Source organism: Zea mays, chromosome 2 (assembly GCF_902167145.1).
Source record: "Zea mays cultivar B73 chromosome 2, Zm-B73-REFERENCE-NAM-5.0, whole genome shotgun sequence".
NCBI classification, from domain to species: domain Eukaryota; kingdom Viridiplantae; phylum Streptophyta; class Magnoliopsida; order Poales; family Poaceae; genus Zea; species Zea mays.
Window position 1 is genome coordinate 188,180,113 of NC_050097.1, and position 17,116 is coordinate 188,197,228.

Genomic DNA, 17,116 nt, shown 5'->3' on the forward strand with positions numbered 1-17,116 from the left:
CACTATTTTTTTTCGTTGAAACGCACGGCTACTTACCTAGTATAATATAGGGGAGAAACAAACATACCCTCAGTTACAATCCAACTTATAATTCAGACATCCAAGAATGCCTAGCTCGCTCAAACCTCCAAAAACAAATCGTCCCCACAACGTTTGGTTCTTCTCCCGTTGACGCAGCGCACTCCCTCTTTCTTCCGATAAAAACCATCCCCAAAATTTTCACGCACTGCCATCTTATCCTCTCTCTCGCCCCGCCCTCACACAGCAGGCGCTGTCCCCCACAGCCCCACTCCACGCGCCACTTCCGCCATCTCCCTTAATTTTGCTCTCTCGCCGCTGCCACGCTCCGCCGTCACGCAGCAGGCGCCGTACCCCCCCCCCCCCCCCCCCCCCCCCTGCTCCATTCCACGAGCCACTTCGAAAGGACGGAGCACCATGGCTCCAGTTGGTTGGACAGTGGGAGCAAGCAGACAACAACTAACCGGTGAACTCTCCTCAAATCTGTTGAAATTTGAGTTACTATTAGGGTTTTGGACTTTTGGTCGACGTGTATAAAGTCTGCGAAGGCGTTTACCTGTGCTGAGATGTCTTCATTTGAGATTCGTTGTATTTATTAAAAACTGCATACAGGCAGGGCTGGCCCTGAAGGGGAGGGGTAGTGGCCGTTCTTGGCCCCGGAAAACACAAGGTCATACTAGTATGTAGCAGTAGCAATGCAGTGGGATTGTCACTTCAACGACGTCGCCTGAGTCCAAAATCCAAATGTTGGTTCTCTCAGTTGTGAGCTGTGTGGATTTACTTCTTGCTTGTTGCGTGAACTTGTGTGGTGGTAGTATTCGTTCAATTTTTCTCTGATTTTTGTGGGATTTAAGTTAATCCCCGATCATATAGGAGATTCTAAGTTTGCCCGTACGGTTGTGCCTTTTAGCTTAGTGAATGTGCTCACTGTGTATGAGATTATTTTTAACAGCTTACCCATCTTATCTCTTATTTAAAACTTCACATTATGCATTGTAAAAAAGTATTTTGAATACAGAGTGATCTGCTGGACACGGTACGATAAAAAGAACGACAAAGATTGACTGCCTATGATCTTTATTTTTCTTAAAACTTTATTGTTGAGGAATTGATACTATCAAATGATTTTGTTATTCAGTAGCCCCCCTTTTCCCGTGTATCCTCTTGTTCTATTATAAATATAGTCCATACATCAATCTGTCGTGACTCTTCAGTAATTCAGTGCCATTTTGGTCTTTTTATTTGTAATTTTTTTTACATTTATGTATATATTGACATAAGGGCGGGTCTGGTGCAGCGATTCATCCTATCGTCTGTAAGCGGAAGGTGTTTAAAGATACCCTTCCTCAGATCACGTACGGTGCGGGAAACTTACGGCACTAGGTACGCTCTTTTTTATGTATATATTGACACATATTTTGATTTTTATACTAAGAGACCATATTTTTAGTCTCTCTTATTGTAAGTCTCAGGACTAGGCCTGATACAGGCATGTCATAGATTGCTCTACTTCGAATCCAACTGGCCACATAGCGCATGAATTTCGGTAGTTAGAGAGGCAATCGAGTGTTCAAAAAGCCTTGAACAACAACAGCATGGGAGTCGGTAGATCCACATGTTTGATGGTCTCTCCCGATTAATTTTTTTTGCTATTTTTAAAAAATGGTTTATATCTTCTGAAAACAAATTTGTATCAGTGGTTGTCTTAAGTGAACCGCTGGTGAAAAACATGTGGACAGAACTATTTCTACTGGTCTATATTGTAGGCGGCTCAGAAAAGCGCCAGTGAAAATAGATTACGAATCGACTCTATATATAAAACTTCTTTGTATTAGTGAGCTAGTCTCATTGTTCGTACATCGACTTTCGTTCAGCTTAGATAAATCGGTCTCTGTTTGTCCTGACCGAATGCATCATTCGATGGATTAATAAGCTCCTTGACGCTAATTTTAGACAATCTGCTGAAATTATCTGCTATTATTGTAGAACTTACAATACATGAAATTAGTGTTTTTAGACAAAGAGGTGTGAAAGGGCTCTAGCTGAATTGGTTAGGTGGTCTAAGTAGCACTCCTCAGGTTCTAAATTCAACTCCGTGTGGGAGCAAATTTGAGATTAGGGTAAAAAAACCTTGTTATCCCACACCAGAGTACATGTCTAAGGCTCGGTCCCCGGTCGTTGTCGTTCTCACACGGTCTACTGTAGTGCTATGTGTGGGTGGGACAGAAGTTCGGTGGTTTTCTCGATTTGCGTGAGAAGATCTTCTAACGTAATGTCCCGAGCTGTCTTACCCCGTAGATTGAATTTTGTAGACAAAGGTTTTGAATTAATTCATGCATACGATAGTTTATTCATCTTGTTGTACTACAAATTACTAATTGTCTAATAAGTGATGAGTACAATTGCTTATGCTCATCTAAACTTTAGCTTATTGTTCCATACAGTACCTATTCATATATGCATTGTAATAAACGTATAGTAGTTGTCGTTGTGTAACAATGTCAGGTACAAAGTGTACCAAGTACCAAGTTAGGAGGTAGCTCGGCAAGTTGGTGTTCATGCTAAACCGGGGCACAAATAGGAGCCATGGTGCAAACAGTTAGAGAGGTTCAGACCATAGTGTGTGTAATATACTGTCCTCTTGCTACTCAACAAATGATGAATATAAATGAGAAAAAAGTTGTAATCCCAAACACCAGTGAGCTTTAAGATTCTAGCATCCCCTCACCCCTTGCTTAGGTTGGGAAAATTTACTTTTATGCTTGCCCTCTATGTAGAATAAATTATATCGACTCGAGATCTGTCGGGTACCGTAATTAGGGGTACCCCCAATCTTCCTTAATCTGGCTGGAACACATCTTCAGAACAAACCATACACGGCTGATAGAGCGCGGTCCAAGTCAAGGCCACGTCTACCAAGGGACGCGATCTCATCCGAGCCCAGCCTCGGGCGGGAACATTAGTCCTGGACGGATTCGCGCCTCGCCCGAGGGTTCCCTCAGTCAGCAGACGCACCCTCGGCTCACCCGAAGCCCAGCTCGGGCAGACTTTGTCGTGCAGCGACCTCGGCCGGATCGCCCTACCCACCGACCGTATCGCATGCGCAGTTAATGCAGGGATCACCTGACACCTTATCTTGACACGCGTGCCTCAGTCGGCAAGGTCGAAGTGACCGCAGTCACTTCGCCCTTTCACTGACCGATCTGACAGGAAAACAGCGTTGTTCGCCCCGCTCCGACTACCATGCCAACCACCAGGGTAAAACTGAGTCACGATCTCCCACGAGTTCGGCCTCGGGCGCAACAGGGAGCTCCGCCTCGCCCGACCTCAGGCCTCGGCCTCAGCCTCGGCCTCGGGAGAAGGTCTCCGCCTCGCCCGACCCCAGGCCTTGGCCTCGGCCTCGGGAGGAGTCACATCCTCGCCCGACCTCGGCCTCGGCCTCGGCCTCAGGAGAAGTCTCCGCCTCACCCGACCTCAGCCTCGGACCGACTATGCTACAGGGGATACATCATTACCCTACTCCTAGCTAGCTGCCTCGGGCTACGAAGGAACAAGACCGGTGTCCCATCTAAGGTTACTCCGGTAACAGGTAATGATGGTTCCCCGCGTGCGCCCATGACGTCGGATTGCTCTTAACCTCCTACGGAAGCAAGGGAACGTCAGCAGCATCCATATCGCACCTCCAGCCATGCTTCTACAGGGCTCAAGGCACTCCCCCGACAGCCACGTTAGCACACATGTACAGGGCTCAAGGCACTCCCCCGACAGCCACGTTATCACATAGCTACACCCTCATTGTACAGTTGGGCATCTCCTTGTATCTATAAAAGGGGATGTCCAGGGCCTTCCTAAGGGAGGGGGATGGACACAGACAGACGTTGACACACTTGGAGAGAAGGGGAACACAGGGACGCGGGGTAGATGAGACAGGCAGAGACGGACACACGCAGGGACTCTCTCTCTCTCTCTCTCTCTCTCTCTCTCTCTCTCTCTCTCTCTCTCTCTCTCTCTCTCTCTCTCTCTCGCCCTCGCTCTCTCGCGATGCTTGTAACCCCTACTACGAGCACCCCGGTGCAAGATAATATAAGCCTCATCCCCCCGCTTGTGTTCCATCTTGCATCAACCCATCTGGGCAGGGGCACACAACAACAAATTCACTGGTCGGTTGACGGTCCTCGCGGGTCCAAAACGCCGACAGTTGGCGCGCCATGTAGGGGACCGCTGCGTGTTAACGAATACTTTCCCGTTGAGTTCCAGATAGGTAGCCTTCAGCAGCTACTTCAGCCGGGGACGGTGCTTCGCTTCGGGAGTCTCGAGTTCATGTCCCTCGACGGCAGCTACGACATGATACTCCTCCCCTCGCAGCGCGACAGCAACGACGATCGTCGGCTCGCCCGGCGGCAGCGAGCTCGACGACGACTTCCCCCCGTGGCAGAAGAGGGACACCCAGGTTTGCCCCGCCACCCTCCTCGCCGGAGGAGGAGACGGGGTAACCGTGGCCAGGCAGGAGGCGACACCTCGTCGGCTGTCGGACCAGAGTGAGTCGACGATGCCGGCACCCCTGCGGGGGACATGTCGGGTGTTGTCCTCGCGCCTGAGACAACGACGGGTGTCGTTTCCCCGCAACGTGCCAACCCCAAGCGGACGGATGACACCAGCACCCTCGCGAAGGACTTGTTGGACGTTAGCCTCGTACCTGAGATAACGGTGCATTCCGTCCCTGACGCGACTTCACCACCGTCCATCGATCAAGAGGTACCGTCCGTTTTCCACCCTGTTCCTTTTAAATTCAGCTTCGATCCGTCGAGCGACCCCGCTTCGGTGAGCGCTTTCGCGAGGGCATATCCTAACCTTCCAGGGTACCATATGTGGTCAACCTGGGACCGACTGACGGTCGTCTCAACCTCCGAACTCGCGGGTTCCGAGGAAGAGGACGGTCCCGACTTCGGTTGGGATTTCTCCGGACTCCGTGATCCCAGTGTCGTGCGAGACTTCATGTCCGCATGTGACTACTGCCTCTTCGGCTGCTCTGACGATGACCACAGCCTCGACGACGAGGGTCATGGCCCAAGTCGCGAGTGTTTCCACATCGATCAGGGGGATCACGACGGAGACAACCACCACGGTATGCCGGAAGATGACAACGCCCTTGTGCCTATGTCTCGCGTTGAGATCCCGCGGGAGCTAGCTGTGGTTAGGGCTGGAAACGAGCCGAGCCGAGCCAGGCTCGGCTCGGCTCGGTGAGGCTCGGTGGTATAGCGAGCCGAGCCAGGCTCGGCTCGGTCACTTAGCGAGCTCGGTAATGAGGCTCGGCTCGGCTCGATATAGGCTCGCGAGCCGGCTCGGCTCGGCTCGCGAGCCTGTACACTCAAGTACTCAACAACATTAATTATAGTCATTAGCTCAAATTTGAAGCAGAATATGTTCCATGTAATAAACAATTATGTCCTTGCACTCTAGTTCCTTGTGAGTTGTGACCAAAACAACACAATTACACACTGGTCAACAGAGATTCGAGTAAGCAGTAGTTTGGACCGAGCCTCGAGCCGGCTCGCGAGCCTCACCGAGCCGGCTCGGCTCGGCTCGTTAGTGTAGCGAGCCGCAGAATTAGGCTCGGCTCGGGCTCGTTTAGGCTCGCGAGCCTCACCGAGCCGAGTCGAGCCTGATCGAGCCCGAGCCAGCTCGCGAGCCTCGAGCTTTTTTTCCAGCCCTAGCTGTGGTCCCAGTCCCTGCGGGGGGTCAGGACACACAGCTTGAGCAACTCCGCGAGGTGCAGGTCAAGCTCGACGAAGAAGCAGCGCGACTTGTGCAGCTCCGGCAAAACATCGAGCAGGAATGGGCAGGTCGGGCACTCGCTGGAGGAGCGCGTCATCGGGCCCGGGACGTCCAGCGCTATATCGTTGACGATGCCAGGGCGGGGCTGCCCCCGGCCTTCAGCGGGGCCGGCCAGAACCTGGCTGCAGCGGCGATGCTACTCCGAACAATGCCGGAGCCATCCACCACCGAGGGGCGACGCATCTAGGGCGAGCTCAAGGGCCTCCTGGAAGACGCCGCTGTCCGACAAGCCGAGAGCTCCGCCTCCCGAAGGCGAGGGTGCCCCTCGGAGCATCACGCAACGTCCTCCCGACGCATGCGAGAGGCCTCGGTCCGCACCGAGCGCACACGGGACGGGACACCTGCAGCCCCGGACCGCCTCAGCAGTGAGCAGCACCGCCGCGACCGTCGAGCCCGCCTCGAGGAAAGGGTGCGCCGAGGCTACCACCCCAGGCGCGGAGGACGCTACGACAGTGAGGAGGATCGGAGCCCCTCACCCGAACCGCCAGGTCCGCGAGTCTTCAGTCGGGCCATACGACGGGCGCCGTTCCCGGCTCGGTTCCGAGCCCCGACTACCATCACCAAGTACTCAGGAGAGACAAGGCCAGAGTTGTGGCTTGCGGACTACCGGCTGGCATGCCAGCTGGGAGGGACGAACGATGACAACCTCATCATCCGCAACCTCCCCCTTTTTCCTCTCCGATGCTGCCCGGGCATGGCTGGAGCATCTGCCTCCTGCGCAGATCTTCGATTGGGACGACCTGGTCAAGGCTTTCGCTGGAAACTTCCAAGGTACGTACGTGCGCCCTGGGAACTCATGGGATCTCCGAAGCTGCCGCTAGCAGCCAAAGGAATCCCTGCGAGAGTACATCCGGCGGTTTTCGAAGCAGCGCACCGAGCTGCCCAACATCACCGACTCGGACGTCATCGGGGCATTCCTCGCTGGCACCACTTGCCGAGACCTTGTGAGCAAACTGGGGCGCAAGACTCCCACCAAGGCGAGCGAGTTGATGGACATCGCCACCAAGTTCGCTTCTGGTCAAGAGGCAGTCAAAGCCATCTTCCGGAAGGACAAGCAGCCTCAGGGAAGACAGAAGGAAGATGCCCCCGAGGCGTCCGACCAACGTGGCAAGAAGAAGAAGGCCAAGAAGAAGGCGCAAGCAAAACGCGACGCCGCTGACGTGGATCTTGTCGCTGCTGTCGAGCACAGGAATCCTCGGAAACCTCCCGGAGGGGCCAACACGTTCGACAAGATGCTGAAGGAGTCGTGCCCCTATCACAGGGGTCCTGTCAAGCACACCCTTGAGGAGTGCGACATGCTCCGGCGTTACTTCATCAAAGCTGGACCCTCGGCAGAAGGTGGCAAAGACCAAGGCGACAACAAGAAGGGGGCGACAAGGAAGAGGAGTTCCTGGAGGTCCACAACTGCTTCATGATCTACGACGGACAGGTGGCGAATGCCTCGGTTCAGCACCGCAAGCAGGAGCACCGGGAGGTCTGCTCGGTGAAGGTAGCGGCGCCGGTCTACCTAGACTGGTCCGACAAGCCCATCACCTTCGACCAAGACGACCACCCCGACTGCGTACCGAGCCCAGGAAGGTACCCTCTCGTCGTCGACCCTGTCATCGGCAATGCTAGGCTCACCAAGGTCCTCATGGACGGAGGCAGCAGCCTCAACATCATCTACGCCGAGACCCTAGGGCTCTTGGGGATCGATTTGTCCACGATCCGGGCCGGTGTAGCACCTTTCCACGGGATCGTCCCTGGTAAGCGCATCCTACCCCTTGGGTAACTTTATTTACCCGTCTGCTTCGGAACTCCCTCCAACTTCCGTAGGGAAACCCTCAGGTTCGAGGTGGTCGGGTTCCGAGGGACCTATCACGCGGTGTTGGGAAGACCGTGCTACACCAAGTTCATGGCCGTCCCCAACTACACGTACCTCAAGCTCAAGATGTCGGGCCCCAACGGAACCATCACCATCGGCTCCACGTATCGCCACGCTTACGAGTGCGACGTGGAATGCGTGGAGTACGCTGAGGCCATCGCCGAGTCCGAAGCCCTCATCGCCGACCTGGATTGCCTCTCCAAGGAGGCGCCAGATGCGAAGAGCCACGCCGGCAACTTCGAACCGGCCGAGGCGGTTAAATCTGTCCCTCTCGACCCCAGCAACGATGCCGGCAAGAAAGTCAGGATCGGCTCTGAGCTCGACCCCAAATAGGAAGCAGTACTCGTCGACTTTCTCCGCGCAAATGCCGAAATTTTTGCGTGGAGTCCCTCGGACATGCCAGGCATACCGAGGGATGTCGCCGAGCACTCGCTAGACATCCGAGCCGGCGCCCGACCCATGAAGCAGCATCTGCGCCGTTTTGTCGAAGAAAAGCGCAGGGCCATAGGCGAGGAGGTCCACAAGCTGATGGCTGCGGGGTTCATCAAAGAGGTATTCCATCCAGAATGGTTAGCTAACCCTGTGCTTGTAAAGAAAAAGGGTGGGAAATGGAGGATGTGCATAGACTACACTAGTTTAAACAAAGCATGTCCAAAGGTTCCCTACCCTCTGCCTCGCATCGATCAAATTGTGGACTCCACTGCTGGGTGCGAAACCCTGTCTTTCCTCGATGCCTATTCAGGTTATCACCAAATCAAGATGAAAGAATCCGACCAGCTCACGACTTCTTTTATCACACCTTTTGGCATGTATTGTTATACTACTATGCCATTTGGCTTGAGGAATGCAGGTGCAACCTACCAAAGGTGCATGAACCACGTGTTCGGAGAACACATCGGCAGAACGGTCGAGGCTTATGTCGATGACATCGTTGTCAAGACAAGGAAAGCCTCTGACCTCCTCTCCGACCTCGAAGTGACTTTCGGGTGCCTGCGTGCAAAGGGCGCGAAACTCAACCCCGAGAAGTGTGTCTTCGGAGTCCCCCGAGGCATGCTCCTAGGGTTCATCGTCTCCGAGCGAGGCATCGAGGCCAACCCGGAGAAAATCACGGCCATCACCAACATGGGACCCATCAAGGATTTAAAAGGAGTACAAAGGGTCATGGGATGCCTTGCGGCTCTGAGCCGCTTCATCTCGTGCCTCGGCGAGAAGGGATTGCCCTTGTACCGCCTCTTGAGGAAGTCCGAGTGCTTCACTTGGACCCCTGAGGCCGAGGAAGCCCTCGGAAACTTAAAGGCACTCCTTACAAACGTGCCCATCTTGGTGCCCCCCTCTGAGGGAGAAGCCCTCTTGGTCTACGTAGCCACAACCACTCAGGTGGTCAGCGCCGCGATCGTAGTCGAGAGACAAGAAGAGCGGCATGCACTGCTCATCCAGAGGTCGGTCTACTTCATTAGCGAGGTGCTATCCGAGACCAAGATCCGCTACCCACAGATCCAGAAGCTACTGTACGCAGTAATTCTGACACGGCGAAAGTTGCGACACTACTTCGAGTCTCATCCGGTGACTGTGGTGTCATCCTTCCCCCTGGGAGAGATCATCCAGTGCCGAGAGGCCTCGGGTACGATAGCAAAATGGACAGTGGAGCTCATGGGCGAAACACTTTCATTCGCCCCTCGGAAGGCCATAAAATCTCAAGTCTTGGCAGACTTCCTGGCTGAATGGGTCGACACCCAATTGCCGACAGCTCCAATCCAGCTCGAACTTTGGACCATGTACTTCGATGGGTCGCTGATGAAAACAAGAGCAGGTGCTGGCTTGCTCTTCATCTCACCCCTCGGAAAACATGTGCGCTACGTGCTGCACCTCCATTTTCTGGCGTCAAACAACGTGGCCGAGTACGAGGCTTTGGTTAATGGGTTGCGCATCGCTGTCGAGCTAGGGGTTCGGCGCCTCGACGCTCGGGGTGACTCGCAACTTGTCATTGACCAAGTCATGAAGAACTCCCACTGCCGCGATCAAAAAATGGAGGCCTATTGCGACGAAGTTCGGCGCTTGGAAGATAAGTTCTATGGGCTGGAACTCAACCATGTTGCTCGGCGGTACAACGAGATCGCGGATGAGCTGGCTAAAATAGCCTCGGGGCGGACGACGGTTCCCCCGGACGTCTTCTCCAGGGACATATATCAACCATCCGTGAAACTCGACGACGCGCCCGAACCCGACGAGACCTCGGCCCAGCCCGAGGTACTATCGGCCGCCGAGGGTGAGGCCTTGCGCATCGAGGGAGAGCGGAATGGGGTTGCGCCAAACCAAACTGGCAGACCCCGTACCTGCAATATCTCCTCCGAGCAGAGCTGCCCCTCGACAAGGCCGAAGCTCGGCGACTGGCTCGGCGCGCCAAGTCGTTCGTTTTGCTGGGTGATGAAAACGAGTTGTACCACCACAGCCCCTCGGGCATCCTCCAACGAGGCATATCCGTCGCCCAAGGACAAGAGTTGTTACAAGAAATTCACTCAGGGGCTTGCGGTCACCATGCAGCACCTCGGACCCTCGTGGGAAACGCTTTCCGACAAGGTTTCTACTGGCCGACCGCGGTGGCCAACACCACTAGGATTGTACGCTTCTGCCGAGGGTGTCAATTCTACGCGAGACAGACGCACCTGCCCGCTCAAGCCCTGCAGACAATACCCATCACTTGGCCATTTGCCGTATGGGGTCTGGACCTCGTCGGTCCCTTACAGAAGGCACTTGGGGGCTTCACGCACCTGCTGGTCGCCATCGACAAATTCTCCAAGTGGATCGAGGTCCGACCCTTAACCAGCATCAGGTCCGAGCAGGCGGTGGCGTTCTTTACAAATATCATCCATCGCTTCGGGGTCCCAAACTCCATCATCACCGACAATGGCACACAGTTCACTGGGAAGAAGTTCCTGGACTTCTGCGAAGACCACCACATCTGTGTGGACTGGGCCGCCGTAGCTCACCCAATGACAAATGGGCAGGTGGAGCGCGCCAACGGTATGATTTTGCAGGGACTAAAACCGAGGATCTACAACGACCTCAACAAGTTTGGCAAGCGATGGATAAAAGAACTACCCTCGGTGGTTTGGAGTCTGAGGACGACGCCGAGCCGGGCCACGGGCTTCTCGCTATTTTTCCTAGTCTATGGGGTCGAGGACATCTTACCCACGGACTTGGAATACGGTTCTCCGAGGACAAAGGCTTACGACGACCAAAGCAACCAGACCAACCGAGAGGATTCATTGGACCAGCTGGAAGAGGCTCGGGACGTGGCCATACTACACTTGGCGCGGTATCAGCAGTCTCTGCGACGCTACCACACCCGAAGGGTTCGGCCCCGAGGCTTCCAAGTGGGAGACTTGGTACTTCGGCTGCGATAAGACGCCCGAGGGCGCCACAAGCTTACTCCTCCCTGGGAAGGGCCCTTCATCATCGCCAAGATTTTGAAGCCCGGGACATACAAGATGACCAACGATCAAGGCGAGGTCTACAGCAACGCTTGGAACATTGAACAGCTACGTCGCTTTTACCCTTAAAATGTTTCAAGTCGTTCATGTATCTCGCTTTCTATACATGCATGAATAAAGTCTAACCATCAAGGAAGGATCAGCCTTGCCTCGGCAAAGCCCGACCCTCCCTCGGGGGCTAGAAGGGGGAACCCTCTGCGTCAAAATTTTTCTCGGAAAAGTCTTTTACTAGAACGACTTTCGCGCTTTTCGACTGCATCAATAACAGAATCCTAATGACGAGCGAGAGAGACCTTGAACGGCAAGGCCGACCGAGCCGAGGGACTCCTACACCTCTGGGATACAGATACCTCACTCATCACCTTCCGCAAAAAGTAGCTCACGATCGGATAAGCGATTCTACTACCGAACAAGTCCTAACGCTCGAAAACTCTTCTACCAAAACGACTTTCGTGCTTTCCGACTATGTCGATAACGAAATCCTAAAAACGACGAGAGAACACGTAAGCGGCAAGGCCGACCGAGCCGAGGGACTCCTACGCCTCCGGGATACGGATACCTCACTCATCACCTTTCGCGAAAAGTGACTCACGCTCAGACAAGGGATTCTGCTACCGAACAAGTCTTAATGCTCGAAACAAGAGAAAAGAAAACACAGCTTTATAATTCGACGATTAAAATGTTTAGGCCTCGGCGGCCACAAAAAACATACGCATACTTAGAACAAATTGTTCTTGCAGGCTCAGACATCGGCAGGGGGAGGAGCGGCACCCTCGGCGTCGTTTCCACCCTCGGCAGAATCTGGCCCGACCTCAGACGGCGACACGGGCAGAAGGATCTCCACCTCAAAGGAGGATGCCAACATCGCGCTTGGGCCCTCGACAGCCGCGTCAAGCCTCTGGACCTCGGCTAAGGCAGCCTCCTCATCATCGGGTAAGCAGTACCCCTCGCTAACCCGCTCCAGATCCACGTCGTAGTGGGAAGCGAGCATGGCGAAGGCCGCCTAACGCCATGGTGCAGCGCCCCGCGGAGTCTGCTGCGCACATGGTCGCCCAAGGCCCGCAGATGACTCTGGGGGGAGCTACCCGAGGGGACACCGTCAAGGCCGAAGGCCTGACAAAGAGCTAAGACGGCCTCGGACATGGCCACACGATCGGCCTCCTTCTGCTCAGCCGCCTGGGCAAGCGCCTTGCAGTTCTTGACGGTCTCGTTAAGAGCCGTCTCGAACCTTGCAGACAGCAGGACAACATTCTTTAGACGCAAGGAGAAGAATGGAGACATAAACAAAGTCACAAAGCGGGCAAAACATACCTTCGGCCTGGGCACGCTGCTGCGAGGCCTCGACTTGGGCGGACTGGGCAGACCCGACGGCCTCGGCCAGGCTCTCCGCAAGGGTCCCAGCCCGAACGGACGCCTCGGCTAGCCGCTCCGTAGCCTCAACCAGCTGACCCCTAAGGGCCTCAGCCCGGCTCACGGCCTCGGCAGCTTGGCTCCGAGATTGATCCCGCTCGCCGATAGCCTGGCCAAGCTCCAGCTGCCGCTGCCGCATCTCCTCGGCCTGGGAAGCCACCAGCTCCCGGGCCGACAAAGCCTCCGCTCGTGCCGACTCTGCCTCTGTCCGCGCCGCTGCTGCCTCCGACTTCAGCCCGTCGCAGAGCAATCGAATGTCCGCCGCCTCGGCGCTCTGTTGGGTAAGGTGCTCATTGGCCTCGGCAAGCGCAGCCCGCTGGGATCGCAGCGACTCCCAAACGTCGCTTTCGCGGCGGATGAACATCGACTTGGCGGTGCTTGCGTCCGCGAGCTCCTGAGGAAGGAAAACAAGATGTCACAAAGAATGCCCTGGTCACGCAAGGTGTACGTCTAGATCCTTACCTGGAAAACCCTGGGAACGTCTCTGGAAAGGGTTTCCATGGTCGACCAAAGCGACCTCATCGCCGCCTCGGTATACTCACGGAAACTATCCCGAGCCTTCTCCTCCAACTCATCGTTGAGGAAGAGAAGGGGCTCCGGGGTGCCGCGGCCCCAGAACTGGAGCGGCTGCCCACACCACTCATTGGGATTGAGCTGCACAAGGATAAGGCCGCTGTTCCCCAGGACAGGCCACGATTCTGCACGCCCTTCCACCTAGGCGTCGGGTCCCCTTGCAGCCGATGCATCGGGTACCACCGCCGTCGACGTACTGGGCCTCTCCTCGGCTAAGGTGGCGAGCCTCCAATCACCAACCTTGGCAACGACGGCCGCCCCCTCATGGCCAAGAACGGGGAGGTCAGGGATGACCACGGGCGGCAGCGCCTCAACCATCCTGACGTCGGCGGCGACGGGCGGCTCCGCGGGCGAATCAGCGACGGCCCCGGCAGGAATTGATGCCGGCGCCGACGACAAGTCAGACGGGCTCAGGGCCGTGGCCGCGTCAGCAGCCTCCCCCGACACGATGGCCGCTCCAATGGAGGGGTCAGCCTGGGAGGCTCGCCCCATGGCAGCTCGCGCCGCCTGGGCCCCCCGCTGGAGGGCGCCTTGTGCGGAGGCCAACCAACCGGCATGGCGCGCCGCAGCACCGGCCGCCGAGGCCGGCTTCGTCTTAAGGGCCTTCGTGGGGGCCAGACCAGCTAAGCCCTGCCTTCGCTTGCTGAAAGAGAGAGACGGCAAGTTTAAGGCACACAATGAAAGAACCAAAACAGAGGTATCCTCAGATACTTACCTGCTCCGGGGCAAGGCCATTCGTGCTTGTGGGGAGGCCCCTCGGACCCCTATCCCCGCAGGCGCTGCCGAGGGTTGCCCCGCTGCCGGCTTCGGCGCCGCTTCCGTCTCGGACGCTCGAGGCGCCGAGGGAACGACCTGCCCAGGCGTCGTCACGATGGCCGAGGGACTGTCCTCCTATGCAGCCAGCGCGGGCACCTGCTCTTGGGGGACAGGCGGATCGGCCTGACCCCCCGGAGTCACAACAATTATCTCGGCCAAGGGGTCAAGTACCCCCTCGGCCTGCCTCCGCTCCTCGGATTGGGACCTTGGTGTCCCGGCCCCAGGCACTGGTGGTGCTAGCCCACTTGGAGGATGGCTCGGCGACCCCTGGCCCAGCCTCGGGTCCGGGCTGAGGCCAAGTTGGGCCGCGATGTCATCGTCTTTGTCGTCATCATCGTCGTCGTCGTCGTCAGGCGTCTCCGGCGACGGCTCCCTCGGGAGCCCATCCCTCGCCTGCCTCCGACGACGCTTCTCCAAGGCTTCTCGAGCTAGCATCCTCTCGCGAGCTCGGGCCTTTTTCGTGTCCTTCTTCTCCTTCTCCGCGGCAAGCCTCCGCGTGGCTCGGTCCGCCGCGTCCTCCGGGACCGGTGGCCGGACGGGTTTATAAATCCTCAACCCCTAGGGACGAACAAAAATCCCAACAGTAAGAATCAAAGGCGTAGAAAACTCGACGCAAAACAGGAGAAGGACCGGGCGCTTACCAGGGACACATACCCACGGTCGGGCCGCATTGCGGGCTGGCTAAGGGCGCCAGCATCCAGCCTCCCTACCGTACTCACTACCCGCTTGAGGAGGTCGTCGGCGGAGAGGGGGGTCGAGGACATCCGTGAGCCCTCCAAATCGACCCCCGGCTTCATCTCTGCAAGCCGCAACCGCCGCTCTGCCAAAGGGAGCACCCTCCGACGATGGATAGCGGCGACGACCCCCGTGGCGGTAAGGCCCCCATCTCGTAACTTCTGCAAGGCCTGCAAAATGGGCTGGAGCTTCTCCTGGTTCTCGCGCGTGGCCCCTGAGAGCACATGTGAAACTTGAAAACTTAAGCCACAAAACTTAGTTAATCGTTAGCACAATAATTGCCAAGTGGCTAGAGAGGAGTCAAAACACAATAACCACAATAAATCAATCACAGAGATGGCACGGTGGTTATCCCGTGGTTCGGCCAAGACCAACGCTTGCCTACTCCACGTTGTGGCGTCCCAACGGACGAGGGTTGCAATCAACCCCTCTCAAGCGGTCCAAAGACCCACTTGAATACCACGGTGTTTTGCTTGCTTTTTCTCAATCCCGTTTGCGAGGAATCTCCACAACTTGGAGCCTCTCGCCCTTACACTTGAAATTCACAAAGAAGCACGGAGCAAGGGAGGGATTAGCAACGCACTCAAGACAAGAAATCACAGCAACACCACGCACACAAGTCGCAACGAGAGCTCACAACACAACTCAAAGAGTTCACTACTCAACTAGAGCTCTAATTGCTATCACAAAGAATCAAAGGCGCGGAATCGATGTCTTGGTGCTTAGGAATGTTGTAGGATTGCTTGGTGTTCTCCTCCATGCGCCTAGGGGTCCCTTTTATAGCCCCAAGGCAGCTAGGAGCCGTTGAGAGCAATCTGGGAAGGCAATTCTTGCCTTCTATCGTCTGGCGCACCGGACAGTCCGGTGCACACCGGACACTGTCCGGTGCCCGATTTCTTTCCTTAACTTACGCAGCCGACCGTTGGCTGACTTAGAGCCGTTGGCGCACCGGACATGTCTGGTGCACACCGGACAGTCCGGTGCCCCCTTCTAGCCGTTGGCTTGGCCACGTGTCCCGCGCAGATCGCCCGGCCGACCGTTGGCCCGGCCGACAGTTGGCTCACCGGACAGTCCGGTGCACACCGGACAGTCCGGTGAATTATAGCCGTACGTCGCCGGTAAGTTCCCGAGAGCGGCTACTTCGCTCGAACCAGCCTGGCGCACCGGACACTGTCCGGTGCACCACCGGACAGTCCGGTGCTCCCAGACTGAGCAGATTCTTGGCTGCTCGAGCCAAGACATTTCCAATTTGATTTTTCCTGTTTCCAGCACTTAGACACAATACATTAGTCTCTAAAACAATGTACTAAGTCTGAGAAACATACCTTTATCCTTGGTTTGTACTTTGTCCACCATTTTACATTTAAGCACTTGTGTTAGACACTAAATCACCAAAATACTTAGAAATGGCCCAAAGGCACATTTCCCTTTCAATCTCCCCCTTTTTGGTGATTTATGCCAACACAATATAAAGCAAGTAGAACAAGTATAAAATCAATTCAACTAAGAACTCAAAGTTGTTTTGAATCAAATTTGACATATATGGATCACTCTATGCCACCACTTGGTTTGTTTTTGCAAGTCAAACTCAAATTCCTATCTCTAAGTCAAATCCACTTGTAGAGACATAAAGAGAGGTTTTCCAAAGAAATTTGATCAAGGATTTCAAAAACTCCCCCTTTTTCCCATAATCAACACTTCTCCCCACAAGAGGCCAACTTTTGACATAAGAGACAACAAAAGAGTTTTGACAAACCAAAAGCTCTAATCTACTATTTTCAAAATTTCTCAAGTGGTAGCTGATCTATCTATTGCTTTGGCCTTTATTTTCTCCCCCTTTGGCATCAAGCACCAAAACGGGATCAATCTTGGCCCTTTAACCCCATTGCCTCACCAAAATCTTCAACTAAGAGTAAAAAGGCAATAAGAGTACATGAGATGAACTTGGAATAAGTTACTCTCTCATCGGAGTGCAGTGGAAGTCTTTCATGGTCCAAGTCCACCTTTTCCCTTTCAAACCTCCTTTGAGACTAAAACAAGCAAACTCAAGCACATGGTTAGTCTCAAAGGGTCAAGTTGTAACACAGCTCCCCCTAAATATGTGCATCACTTGCAAAAAGGACTTGTGAGGTCCGAGGAGTGTTTGTACAACTTGAGCACCATTATTAAGCAACAAAATGCATAAGGAACATGATCAAAGGCATAAACACATGTATGCTACAAATCAATCCAAGTTCCGTGAATCTAAGACATTTAGCTCACTACGCAACCTGCAAAAGGTCTTCTCATCTAGAGGTTTGATAAAGATATCGGCTAGCTGGTTCTCGGTGCTAACATGAAACACTTCGATATCTCCCTTTTGCTGGTGGTCTCT

At 54.9% G+C, this 17,116-nt stretch overlaps 1 long non-coding RNA gene across 1 annotated transcript in view; it reads left to right on the forward strand.

The window, feature by feature from the left end:
* Positions 1 to 231: 231 nt before the first annotated feature.
* The window catches only part of LOC103647449 (uncharacterized), a 46,060-nt gene continuing 29,175 nt past the window's right edge, over positions 232 to 17,116 (forward strand). The window contains exons 1-2 of the long non-coding RNA XR_562849.4: positions 232 to 484; positions 1,316 to 1,401. This is a non-coding gene — a long non-coding RNA (uncharacterized lncRNA). The remainder of the gene's footprint in view (positions 485 to 1,315; positions 1,402 to 17,116) is intronic.